General features: G+C 40.8%; 1 long non-coding RNA gene across 1 annotated transcript; it reads left to right on the top strand.

The window, feature by feature from the left end:
- The first annotated feature begins 5,303 nt into the window (after positions 1–5,303).
- LOC129638486 (uncharacterized) lies at positions 5,304–11,080 on the top strand. The gene is made up of 3 exons (XR_008707854.1): positions 5,304–5,522; positions 6,135–6,376; positions 10,608–11,080. It is a non-coding gene; the product is annotated as an uncharacterized LOC129638486 (long non-coding RNA).
- The last annotated feature ends 3,155 nt before the right edge of the window (positions 11,081–14,235 follow it).

The raw sequence follows: 14,235 nt of genomic DNA, 5'->3' as shown, positions 1-14,235 counted from the left end.
ATTGAGTAGCCCTATCTCACACCACTTCACGAATGCCAGGTGGATATGGAGGTTCAGCTAACCACTGGCAACAGAGGCACCAGAAATGAGAATGAACGGAGTGCTTACTAGTCACATCCGCACTGTCTCATTCAGTTTACTGTTGTTGAGTGGAGGTGGAGATCTGACTTGCCGCTGGACCCCTCTGACGTTACCCTGACAGGTGAATTGAAGGGTCATCACTGATTTTAGAGAAGCAGGACAGAAGATTAACACCCTTCCTGGCCTCTGAAACCTCAGAGTTTAGGGTGAGGGTTTCCACTGGTGTTTGTCTGGAGAGGAGTTGCAGTATTACCAAACACGTTTTCTGTGTTCAGACTACCCTTTTCATAGACCTTTGGTTACAGGAGTCAACTTTTCTTACAGCTTTGTGTCTGTCATTGTTGGTGATTCTCAGTTGGAGGCTTCTTCAGTGCCTTAGAGAAGGCAATGGCACCCCACTCCAGTACTCTTGCCTGGAAAATCCCATGGATGGAGGAGCCTGATAGGCTGCAGTCCATGGGGTCGCTAGGTGTTGGACACGACTGAGCAACTTCACTTTCACTTTTCACTTTCATGCATTGGAGAAGGAAATGGCAGCCTACTCCAGTATTTTTGCCTGGAGAATCCCAGGGACGGGGGAATCTGGTGGGCTGCTGTCTATGGGGTTGCACAGAACAGCACAGAAAGTTTCTATATGAAAAAGTAGAAAGACCAAGTATCCATTCTCTGTCATCACCTTTCAATAATTATTACTTTTTTCCTGCAGAGTTTGTTTGTATATGTATTTGTGTCTGATTTTGCATTAGACTTCTTGGTCGGATTGCAGAGCCAAACCTGTGAGCCCTCTGAGTGTCTGTGAGTGTGTAAATGAAAATCCTTTTCTCCTAGTTTTGTGAAGATGTGATACTTTTATACTAGAAAGATTTAATACATCTGATTATTGTCTTAAAATTAATCACATCCTAGCTTATTTGGCTTACTGCATCTGAAAATGTTTAAATACTTTTACTGAAAAGAAATACAATAAGTCCCAGAGAAGAAACTGATCTTCCACTACTTTAAATTTGCTGATTTTTCAATATAAGATCAGGATATAGAAGCCACTTGTCTTTCTACCACTTGCAATGAACAATATGAAATGAAATTCAAAGCACATTTCTATTTACAATGGTATCAAAAATAAAATACTTATGAGTTAATTTAACAAAAAAATCACAAAATCCATATCTGAAAAACACAAAATATTTTTGGAATTAATTAAATAAGATCTAAATAAATGGGAAAATATCCCCTGATCATGGTACAGAACACTAAATATTATTACAATGGCAATACTCTCCAAATTGATCTACAGATATAATGCAGTATCTATCAGAAACACAACAGATTGCTTTGTAGAAATGTACAAACTGATTTAAAAATGCATACATATGGAATTACAAGGAACTCAGATTAGTTAAACTTACAAAAAGATAAAGGGAGAGATTTTTATTTCAAAGATTATTTCCCAGTTCTCTATTCCAAAGCCTACTATTCCAAAGCTTACCACAAAGCAATGATAATGAAGATACTGTGAGACTGCCATGGGGATGTACATACAGCTGAACAGAGTAGAATGGAGAGTCCAGAAACAAAACCAAGCATCTTTAGTCAACGAATTTTTGACAAGGGTTTCAAGGACATTCAATGGGAAAAAAAGAATAGCCTTTTCTGCAAATGCTGCTGGGATAACTAAAGAATCACATGTAAAAGAACAGAGTTAGAATTTTTGTCTCACACCATGTACAAAAACTGACAGCAAATGAATCAGAAAAAGTAAGTGTGAAATCTAAAACCACAAAATTCCTAGAAGAAAACATAGGAGTAAATCTTTTTTAAAAAAAATTTGTTTATTTATTTTTATCTGTGCTGGGTGTTCTTTGCTGCACAGGCTTTCCTCTAGTTGTGGTGTGCTGGCTTCTCATTGCAGTGCCTTTTCTTCTTGAGGAGCACAGGCTCTAGGGCACATGGGCTCTTGAGCACAGGCTCCATCCATAGTTGTTGCGCATGGGCTTAGTTGCTCCACAGCATGTGTGATCTTCTCGGATCAGGGATTGAACCTGTGTCTCCTGCATTGGCAGGTGGATTCTTTACCAGTGAGCCACTGGGGAGCCCCTAGGAGTAAATCTTGATGATCTTGGGTTTTGCAAAGAATTTGTCAATATGTCAACAAAAGCAGGAGCAAGAACATATATAATAGACATGAAGGATTTTATAAAAATGAGGCTTTTCTGCTTCAAAAGGTGTCACCCAGAAAGTGAAAACTGCACCCACAGAATAGAGGGAACTATTTGCAAATCATATATCTGATAAGAGACTTGTGTCCTTAATATGTAAGGAACACTTGAAACTCAGTAATAAAAAGACAAACAGCTCAATTTTTAAAACTGGGCAAATGAGCTAAATAGACATTTTTCTAAGGAACATATAAAAATGGGCAATGGGATGCTCAACATCCTTAGTCATTGGGGAAATTTAAATCAAAACCATAATGTGATACCACTTGAAATGCACTTCAAACGTAGCTGGTATGAAAAAGTCAGGTAACACAAAACATTAGTGAGGATATGGAGAAACTGGAACTCTCATTCACTTCTGGTGGGAATATAAAATGGTGCAGTCACTTTGTAAAAACAGCCTGCAAGTTACTGAAATGAATAAATAGAGTTACCATACAATCCAGCAATTCCACTCTAGGTTTAAGAAATGAAAACATATTCACACAAAAATTATAGATTAAATTTTGTGGCAGCATTATTCATAATAGCCCAAAGTGGAAATAGTCCAATTGTCCATCCACTGACTGACAGATAAACAAACTGAGGTATAACCACACTACAGACTATTATTCAGAAACAAAAACAAATGTTTTACTGATATATCCTACAACATGAATCAACATTAAAACATTATGCTTAGTGAAAGAAGCCAGTCAAAAAAGGTCACATGTTATGTAGTTTCACGACCCAGCAATCCCGCTGCTGGGCATACACACTGAAGAAACCAGAATTGAAAGAGACATGTGTACCCCAATGTTCATCAAAGCACTGTTTACAATAGCTTGGACATGGAAGCCACCTAGAGGTCCTTCGGCAGATGAATGGATAAGAAAGTTGTGGTACATATACACAATGGAATATTACTCAGCTATTAAAAAGAATGCATTTGAGTCAGTTTTAATGAGGTGGATGAAACCAGAGCCTATTATACAGAGTGAAGTAAGACAGAAATAAAAACACCAATACAGTATATTAATACATATATATGGAATTTAGAAAGGTGGTAACAACAACACTATATGCGATACAGCAAAAGAGACAGAGATATAAAGAAAAGACTTTTGGACTCTGTGGGAGAAGGCGAGGGTGGGATAATTTGAGAGAATAGCACTGAAACATGTATATTACCCTATGTAAGATAGATGAGCAGTCTAAGTTTGGATCATGAAACAGGGCACTCAAAGTCGGTGCACTGGGACTACCCAGAGGGATGAGATGGGCAGGGAGGTGCGAGGCGGGTTCAGGCTGGGGGAGACACATGTACACCTGTGGCTGATTCATGTCAGTGTATGGCAAAAACCACCACAATATTGTAAAGTAATTTGCCTCCAATTAAAATAATTAATTAAAAAAATCCAAAATAGGGAAATCTATAAAGTAGTTTCCTAGTTGCTTAAGGCTTAAGGGGTAGGAGTAATGGGGTGACAGAGGGCTCAAGGGTTAGGTGTTTCTTCTTGAAATGATGAAAGACTTCTAAAATTGTCTATGATGGTGGTTGCACAAATCTGTGAATATACTAAAGACAAATGAATTGTACAGTTTGGGTGAATTGTATGATATGTGAATTGTATGATATGTGAAATCTCAGAAAGAATCTGCTTGTGATTCAGGAGACCCGGGTTTGATCCCTGGGTTGGGAAGATCCCCTGGAGAAGGGAATGACAATCCACACCAGTATTTTTGTCTGCTTGCTGACATGTTGCAGTCGTACTGAGGGGCCCATGTGGACATCACTCATTGCTGTGTGTCCACCTTGCTCCTGGTGGGATGAAAGATGTATATCAAAACTGTTCTCAGCAATTCCCATACTTCTCTGAGTAAACATCCTGGGGTTTTCTCTTCTTGGAAATGAAATACCTTGATCATTGTAATCTGATTTGGGAATAATACATAATTTCTCCAAATGCCAGAACAAAGTCCTAGGAAAATATCATGACTAATGAAGCAGACTCACCAACTTTTATAATCTAGAATGAAGTATCGCACAGCTCTAAAAATGTTGGAAGACCTCACTATAGTTTACTTTCTGGGATATGAGAGATTGGGAGGATCCACAGCCCAGGAGAAAGCAAGTATATTGGAAAGGACTTGGGTTGAGGATCTGATCTATGATGTTAGTTTGAGCTATGCCTTTGTCATGCTGGGTCATCTGAGGACATTCACTTAACATCTTGAACCCTTATCTCCCATTAATACTCTAGAGGCGTAATAAAATATACCTTGAATATTTGGTGTTGTAGTTCAGAGCTCAAAGATTATTTTCCTACTTGAAAGAAGAATTAGAAAAATGAAACATAGGTCTGAAAAAAATGTACAGAATGTAACCTGGAGAGACAGAATGATGGAAAGTACCAAAAGAGAGTAGATGAGAGTTAAAAGGGAGGTGGTGTCTAAATCTAATAGTCATTCAATTAGAGTTCAAGAAAGAGAAGAATAGAGAAGTATTTGAAGGGATCACAATTGGGAAACATCCAAAAGTAATAAAAGACATCAAATTGTCATAAACACATTAATAAGAGAGAAAAACTTTAAGGAAAATATACTGTAGAGAAGGTAAACATTCCATAGTTATAAAAGGTTTTATTTTATAAGAATAACTAATAAAGGAATTCTAAATTTATGCACCACTTATCGTAGGAGTCAAAATACATGCAGCAAAAATTGACAGAAGTAAATGGAGAAATAAACAGTTACAGTGAGGTATTTAACAGCTCACTGAATTACAAGTAAAACAGACAAAAAAAATCAGTTAGATGGGGAAGTTTTGAACAACATGAGTGACAAAATTAATTCAGAGTAGAACACTGCACATAACAACTGTGGCTGGAACATTCCAGAATACTCTTGGCTATAAATCAAGCCTCAAGAAACTTCAACGAGAATAATACAATCTACCCTGAATGGTTCATGTGAGGATTCAAAGGTAAAAGTGGTTTCTCTGCCCCTCCCTTATCCAATTATGAATCCCAAGATTTCCAACACTCTCCACCCCAGTGACCTCCCCTCTCTCCAAATATTTATCCTGAGAGGTATCAAAGGCAAACAAGGCTTTGGACACAGACTGAGCAACTGAACAACAACACATAGGAAGAGAGTCCAGCGTGAACTGAACTTGTAAATTGTCCAGTGTGAAATGAACTTGAATCCCTGAAAAGAAGGATGGAGACATTTTTACAGATGGGAGTATGCTAAGGGAAAGGCGCTGGGGGATGTTTGGATGGGGGTGGGGTGGGTGGTTAGTTCCTATGATGCAACTACTTGGTTTGTTAATTAGCACTTATGTGGGGCTTCCCTGGTGGCTCAGATGGTAAAGAATCTGCCTGCAATGTGGGAGACCTGAGTTCGATGCTCGGGTTGGGACGATCCCCTGGAGAAGGGAATGACTACCACTCCAGTATTCTTGCCCGGAGAATTCCATGGCTGGAGGAACCTGTCAGTCCATGGGGTCGCAAGAGTCGGACACAACTGTGCCAGTTAAGACTTTCACTTACCTGGAAGAAAGACAATCTTCTCTTGTATTCTGACAGGAAGCAGTGGTGTAAATTGAAACACGGTGCTCACTGAAGTTAGGCCCTTATCCTCCCACAGGGACTGGGAACAAGAGGGAAGGTTATCTCCCTGAATTTTTGCACTTCACATACATGACTCTCAGGTCCTTGAGGCAATGTTTTTTATCTCAAATCGAAGAGAAAGGATTATAACTGCAAGCTATCTAACTTCTCTAAGAGTGAGTACTAGGGACAATCTGTCTATTATCAAGTTTTAGATGGAATAAAAAGCAAATTCTATTCCCAGAAACGTGGCTGCGAGGAGCTACCCCACGTCGGAGGTCAGGGGCGGCGGCAAAGAGTGCCAGGCTGCTACAGTGCAGGAGCTGCCAAGAGGAGCTAACCCACGCCCAAAGTTAGGGGCGGCGGCTGGGAGGAGCAACCCCAGGTCCAAGGAGCGGTGGCTGCACAGTTGCAGGAGGGCCAAGAGGAGATACTTCACGTTCAAGGTCAGGAGGGGCGGTGGTGAGGAGATACCCCACGTCCAAGGTAAGAGAAACTCAAGTAAGATGGTAGGTGTTGCAAGAGGGCATCAGAGGGCAGACACACTGAAACCATAACACAGAAAGCTAGTCAATCTAATCACATGGACCACAGCCTTGTCTAACGCAATGAAACTAAGCCATGCCATGTGGGGCCACCCAAGACAGGCAGGTCATGGTGGAGAGGTCTGACAGAATGTGGTCCACTGGAGAAGGGAATGGCAAACCACTTCAGTATTGTTGCCTTGAGAACCTCATAAACAGTATGAAAAGGCAAAATGATAGGATACTGAAAGGGGTACTCCCTGGGTCAGTACGTGCCCAATATGCTACTGGAGATCAGTGGAGAAATAACTCCAGAAAGAATGAAGGGATGGAGCCAAAGCAAAAACAATATCCCATTGTGGATGTGACTGGTGATAGAAGCAAGGTCCGATGCTGTAAAGAGCAAGTCCCAATTGCACAGGGACCTGGAATGTTAGGTCCATGAATCAAGGCAAATTGGAAGTAGTCAAACAGGAGATGGCAAGAGGGAACGTTGACATTCTAGGAATCAGCGAACTAAAATGGACTGGAATGGGTGAATTTAACTCAGATGACCATTATATCTACTACTGGGGGCAGAAATCCCTCAGAAGAAATGGAGTAACCATCATGGTCAACAAAAGAGTCCGAAATGCAGTACTTGGATGCAATCTCAAAAACGACAGAATGATCTCTGTTCGTTTCCAAGGCAAACCATTCAATATCACAGTAATCCAAGTCTATGCCCCAACCGGTAACACTGAAGAAGCTGAAGTCGAACAGTTCTATGAAGACCTACAAGACCTTTTAGAACTAACACCCAAAAAAGATGTCCTTTTCGTTATAGGGGACTGGAATGCAAAAGTAGGAAGTCAAGAAACACCTGGAGTAACAGGCAAATTTGGCCTTGGAATACAGAATGAAGTAGGGCAAAGACTAATAGAGTTTTGCCAAGAGAACGCACTGGTCATAGCAAACACCCTCTTCCAACAACACAAGAGAAGACTCTACACATGGACATCACCAGATGGTCAACACTGAAATCAGATTGATTATATTCTTTGCAGCCAAAGATAGAGAAGCTCTATACAGTCAGCAAAAACAAGACCGGGAGCTAACTGTGGCTCAGATCATGAACTCCTTATTGCCAAATTCAGACTGAAATTGAAGAAAGTAGGGAAAATCAGTAGACCATTCAAGTATGACCTAAATCAAATCCCTTATGATTATACAGTGGAAATGAGAAATAGATTTAAGGGCCTAGATCTGATAGAGTGCCTGATGAACTATGGACAGAGGTTCACGACATGGGACAGGAGACAGGGATCAAGACCATCTCCATGGAAAAGAAACGCAAAAAAGCAAAATGGCTGTCTGGGGAGGTCTTGCAAATAGCTGTGAAAAGAAGAGAAGTGAAAAGCAAAGGAGCAAAGGAAAGATATAAGCATCTGAATGCAAAGTTCCAAAGAATAGCAAGGAGAGATAAGAAAGCCATCCTCAGCGATCAATGCAAAGAAATAGAGGAAAACAACAGAATGGGAAAGACTAGAGATCTCTTCAGGAAAATTAGAGATACCAAGGGAACATTTCATGCAAAGACGGGTTCGATAAAGGACAGAAATGGTATGGACCTAACAGAAGCAGAAGATATTAAGAAGAGATGGCAAGAATACATAGAAGAACTGTACAAAAAAGATCTTCACGACCCAGATAATCACGATGGTGTGATCACTGACCTAGAGCCAGACATTCTGGAATGTGAAGTCAAGTGGGCCTTAGAAAGCATCACTACGAACAAAGCAAGTGGAGGTGATGGAATTTCAGTTGAGCTCTTTCAAATCCTGAAAGGTGATGCTGTGAAAGTGCTGCACTCAATATGCCAGCAAATTTGGAAAACTCAGCAGTGGCCACAGGACTGGAAAAGGTCAGTGTTCATTCCAATCCCAAAGAACGGCAATGCCAAAGAATGCTCAAACTACCACAGAATTGCACTCATCTCACATGCTAGTAAAGTAATGCTCCAAATTCTCCAAGCCAGGCTTCAGCAATATGTGAACTGTGAACTTCCTGTTCAAGCTGGTTTTAGAAAAGGCAGAGGAACCAGAGACCAAATTGTCAACATCTGCTGGATCATTGAAAAAGCAAGAGAGTTCCAGAAAAACATCTATTTCTGCTTTATTGACTATGCCAAAGCCTTTGACTGTGTGGATCACAATAAACTGTGGAAAATTCTTCAAGACATGGGAATACCAGACCACCTGATCTGCCTCTTGAGAAACCTGTATGCAGGTCAGGAAGCACCAGTTAGAACTGGACATGGAACAACAGACTGGTTCCAAATAGGACAAGGAGTACGTCAAGGCTGTATATTGTCAGCCTGCTTATTTAACTTATATGCAGAGTACATCATGAGAAACGCTGGGCTGGAAGAAGCACAAGCTGGAATCAAGATTGCAGGGAGAAATATCAATAACCTCAGATATGCAGATGACACCACCCTTATGGCAGAAAGTGAAGAGGAACTAAAAAGCCTCTTGATGAAAGTGAAAGAGGAGAGTGAAAAAGTTGGCTTAAAGCTCAACATTCAGAAAACGAAGATCATGGCATCCAGTTCCATCACTTCATGGGAAATAGATGTGGAAACAGTGGAAACACTGTCAGACTTTATTTTTCTGGGCTCCAAAATCACTGCAGATGGTGACTGAAGCCATGAAATTAAAAGATGCTTACTCCTTGGAAGGAAAGTTATGACCAACCTAGAGAGCATATTCAAAACAGAGACATTCCTTTGCCAACAAAGGTCCATCTATTCAAGGCTGTGGTTTTTCCTGTGGTCATGTATGGATGTGAGAGTTGGACTGTGAAGAAGGCTGAGCGCCGAAGAATTGATGCTTTTGAACTGTGATGCTGGAGAAGACTCTTGAGAGTCCCTTGGACTGCAAGGAGATCCAACCACTCCATTCTGAAGGAGATCAGCCCTGGGATTTCTTTGGAAGGACTGATGCTAAAGCTGAAACTCCAGTACTTTGGCCACCTCATGCGAAGAGTTGACTCATTGGAAAAAACTCTGATGCTGGGAGGGATTGGGGGAAGGAGGAGAGGGGGACGACAGAGGATGAGATGGCTGGATGGCATCACTGACTCAATGGACGTGAGTCTGAGTGAATTCCGGGAGTTGGTGATGGACAGGGAGGCCTGTCGTGCTGCGATTCATGGGGTCGCAAAGAGTCAGACACGACTGACTGACTGAACTGAACTGAACTGATGCAATATTGCTCTTTACAGCATCAGACCTTGCTTCCATCACCAGTCACATCCACACCTGCGTGTTGTTTTTGGTTGTTGGTGTTGCTTTGGCTCCATCCCTTCATTCTTTCTGGGCTTATTTCTCCACTGATCCCCAGTGTCATATTGGGGACCTACCAACCTGGGGAGTTCATTTTTCAGTGTTCTTTTTGCCTTTTCATACTGTTCATGGGGTTCTCAAGACAAGAATACTGAAGTGTTTTGCCATTCCCTTCTCCAGTGGACCACATGCTGTCAGAATGTGGTTCTGCAGGTTCACCTATGTAAATAGTCATATCCTCTGTCTTAATGCTCAGCCAGGGCTTTGGGCAGACCCTGGCGGGCCCATCCCAGGGCCTCACTAAACCATCCAATCAGTAGTAGCGAGTGGGTAATAGCAACCGCTTCTCTACTGATTAGTAAAAGTATTCTTTGGTCAAGCATATTAGCATAAAGTCTATAATATTTACTTCTAATACTTTTCCTTCTTTTGGTAGTACAGAAATTGTTTAAACTTATTCATTGATTATTTGGCAAGGGGTGTTGAGGACTGTGCTGCTTGCCTTGCAGGGTCTTAGTTCACCAACCAGAGACTGAACCTAGCCCAGGGAAGGGAAAACGCTGAGTCCTAAGCATTGGACAACCAGGGGAGTTCTCATTGATTTTTAAGCATAAAAATGATACAACTTAAGAATAACCGAGTGCTTATTTGGTTTAAAGAAGACACCATAGAAAATGCCTCGGACTTAATTCTCTTTGTGGGATTTCCCTGGCTGTTCAGTGGTTAAGACTCTGTACTTCCAATGCAGCAGGTCCTGGGTTGGATTCCTGGTTGGGGAACTAAGATCCCACATGCTGCAGGATGGGTCCAAAAAAATAAAAATAAAAAAACAAAAAGACACTAGTTTCTTAATTCTGTTCTTGTTAAGTCCCTTCTCTCCTCAGAGGTCACTCCTTTCCAGTGATTCTGCCTGGACCTTACACACTACCATTTCCGACAGCTCTGTATCCAGGCCTGCAGCAGGATCTCATCTTCCTCATTTTCTTCAGCACCAAGTAGGTGGGTTGTGTACATTGGAGGCATGGTACGGGTATCATCAAAGGAATTAAAAACTAGCTACATGACTCTGAAAAAGCTTTCAACTATGCTAAAATTTATTTTAAAAAATTAAAGTGAAGTTAAGAAGATCTTGTCTATCCATCCAAAAAAATCTCCTACAAAGAATGGTGAGTTATTTAAAAAAAATATTGAGGACATGCTTTATAAGCAAATTTTCAGCATACAAATTAAAAAGGGTGTTAGATTCCCAAAAACCTACATGCAGGAAACAAATTGATAAAAAAGTACTCAGCTGCAAACATGTAGTATCGTGTAGAAAAAAATGGAAGGATGATTCTGAGTATAGAATCTTTGATGTGAAGTATAGACCTTCAGGGGCAAAGGCCAGAATCTCCAGAAACAGAAGATGATTTCCAGGCCTTGTACCCTGGTGGAGTTTACCTGGTTGGATTTCAAGATTGCTTGGAGCCAATAACTCTTTTCTTTATTTTCTCCCATTTGGAGTGGGAATGTCTGTAACTATTATCCTATAACTATCCCGCTACTGTAATTTGGGAAGAGGTTAACTTTTTCACTAGTTTACAGACCCACTGATGGAGAAAATTTTTCCACAGGGAGAATCATACCGTTTCTCACATATTTGATTAAATGATTTACAGGTGAGATTCTGGACTTGATATGTAATACGTTGACACTTTGGGGAATATTGGGATGAAATGAATGTGTTTTGCATGAAGGATGGATATGAACCTTTGACGGGGTCAGAAGACAGACTGTTGTCTGCTGAACAATGCCCTCTAAGGATATCCATGCCCTAGTGCCTGAAATCTGTGAATGTTATTTGATTTGGCAAAAGGGACTTTGCAGATGTGATTAAGTTAAGGATCTTGTGACTATCTTGAAAGCAAAAAGTGAAAGTGCTATTCACTCAGTCCTGTCCGACTCTTTGTGATCCCATAGAGTATATCCCGCCAGGCTCCTCTGACCATGGAACTCTCCAGGAAAGAATACGGAACTGGGTAGCCATTCCCTTCTCCAGGGGATCTTCCCGACCCGGGGATCAAACCCAGGTCTCCTGCATTGTAGGTAGAATCTTTACCATCTGAGCCACCAGGAGACTAGCTTGGTGAGCCCAAATTGTAATAATATATCCTTATGAAGAGGAAAGGAGAAGGACATTTGACACAGACGAAGGAGGGCGGTATTATGACTGAAGCAAGTTGCTATGCTGCTGGTTTGGATGATGGACGAATGTATCACAAGGCAAGGACTATAAGAATGCAACTCTAGATGTAGAAAAGGCAACTTAAGTAATCTCCCCTAGTGAAAGCCTGCCAAATGGACAGTGGCCTTGCTAAAACCTTGGTTTGGACCCAGTAATGTTGATTTTGTACTTGACCTCTGGGGCTAAAACAGAATGAATGTGTATTATTTTAAGCCACTAGGTTCATGTTAATTTGTTATAGCTGCTGTAAGAAAATAACCCAGGGACCTTTCAAGATAATCTAGTACAGTGGCTTCAAACAATCCTCAGAAGAACTTCTTTCAGCTCTGCTTCACCTCAAGCTAAAGAAAAAGCCCAGAAGTGTGTAAAGATGTTCCCTTAACTCACTCGACCTGAGAATATAAACAAAACACCAAACAGGTTCTAACTCCCATCAGCGCTTCTTGTTCCACACTGCACTGTGCATGTGTGCTCAGCTGTGTCCACCTCTTTGTGACCCCATGGACGGTAGCCCACCAGGCTCCTCTATCCATGGAATTTTCTAGGCAAGCATCCTGCACTAGAGCTGGAAACATAGACTGGAAATAAACAATGGAGGGATAAATAAAGTCATATTTATAGAAAGTTTAAAAGAGTGACTGGCTTGTACGTGATCATAACATTATAATGTGTACTTCATTTGCAGAGAGTATCTCTGGAAGGATACACAGAAATGTAAAAACAGCAATGTCTTCTGGGTAGAATGAGACACGAGCATGGGAGAGAAATTGACTTTTTACCATATTTCATCATGTGCACATACTATCAATCCAGGCGGCTCAATGGTAATGTATCCGCTTGTGAATACATGTCCCATCCTACAGCTGAACCAAACTTCTTTTTGTCACATATCGAAGTTGAGAACACTTCATTTTTCTTGAGAGAGATGATGTGAGTATTCACGGGTGGGACAGCCACCATGTTTCTGTTTTTTATCTTCTCTGGTTGAGTGAGTTAAAGGGAATATCTTTGCACATTTCTGGGCTTTTTCTTTAGCTTGAGTTGAAGCAGAGCTGATACACATACAATATGTGTGTTTGTGTATACATATATATTTCCCCTTAAATGGTGAGCAGGATTGAATAGAGCCATCTTTCCCTGTTTAAGATTAGGATTTCTATCTCCTCCATGTGGAGATATAAAACTAACTCAGAATCTCAAAGAAATCAATTATACCAAATTTCGATTGTAAAGGATAAGTCAAAATTCCATTTCAGTCTAATGTCTATATCCAACAACTACCTAGTCATCTCCACAGGGATCCCTTCAGAGTACATTTTTATATAAGACAATCAGGACTCTAAAATTAAGATTTTTTAAAAACAATGCGTTAATATTGGCAAATCAGATCAGAAAATTCAGTTAGAATTCACAGCCTGTTTATTAATTGCAAATTAACCAGCTTTGGTTTCTTTCCTGAGGATAAGTTACAAGACTAGAATCTTTGAATGATCTATTCCCCAGCTTCCCTCTGTGCCTTGCTCAGTCGCTCAGTCATGCCCAACTCTTTGCAACCCCAAGGACTGTAGCTTGCTAAGCTCCTTCCTCTGTGTGCCTTATATTCAGACAATAAATGTATCACCCTATTCACCTAGCTGTAGCAACCACCTGGGATCCATCTTCTAGAAAAATTACCCTTGGACTAATGGAACTCAGATCCCATCTGTTATTATTCTTGGATTAAGTAAATTATACTCAGCTCTTGCCATTCCCTGATGTGGTGAGGACACCCCTCATCCAGTTATAATATCCCACAGGTGAATTTTTGTTTTCTCCTGTCCGTTTTAAATAAGTCCAAAACGAAACTGATGTTGCTCCTAATTTCCTAGATTGCTGGTGGTCTGTTGTAGGTGGCCTGAGAATGATAGGGTGAATCTCTGCAATTGAAGAAAACAAGCCCAGATCAATGTGGATCTAGGACATCTGTCATTTGTGATGCCAAATGAGTTGACAATCACAATCTAGCAGTTAGAGGCTCAGACTGCAAGTGGGAAGAAACACCGTGGCTATCCCACTCTTGAATACCTTCATTATTTCTCTCAAGAAGAAAGAAGTGTTCTAAGCCTAGAAATATCACAATAAAAGATAGATTTAGCTATAGACTGGAACCAGAGATGAACGTGAAACAAGTGTCTGTGGCCTAAGTGCTTGCATTTGGTGTTGGTTTGAGAGAGTTTAAAACTGACTCCCAGGATCACTAGAGAGAGAAAGAGAGAGAGAGAGAGCGCCCATT

Source organism: Bubalus kerabau, chromosome X (assembly GCF_029407905.1).
Source record: "Bubalus kerabau isolate K-KA32 ecotype Philippines breed swamp buffalo chromosome X, PCC_UOA_SB_1v2, whole genome shotgun sequence".
NCBI lineage: Eukaryota > Metazoa > Chordata > Mammalia > Artiodactyla > Bovidae > Bubalus > Bubalus kerabau.
Note: the sequence above shows the minus strand (reverse complement) of the source record. Positions and strands in the feature narration are given on the sequence as shown.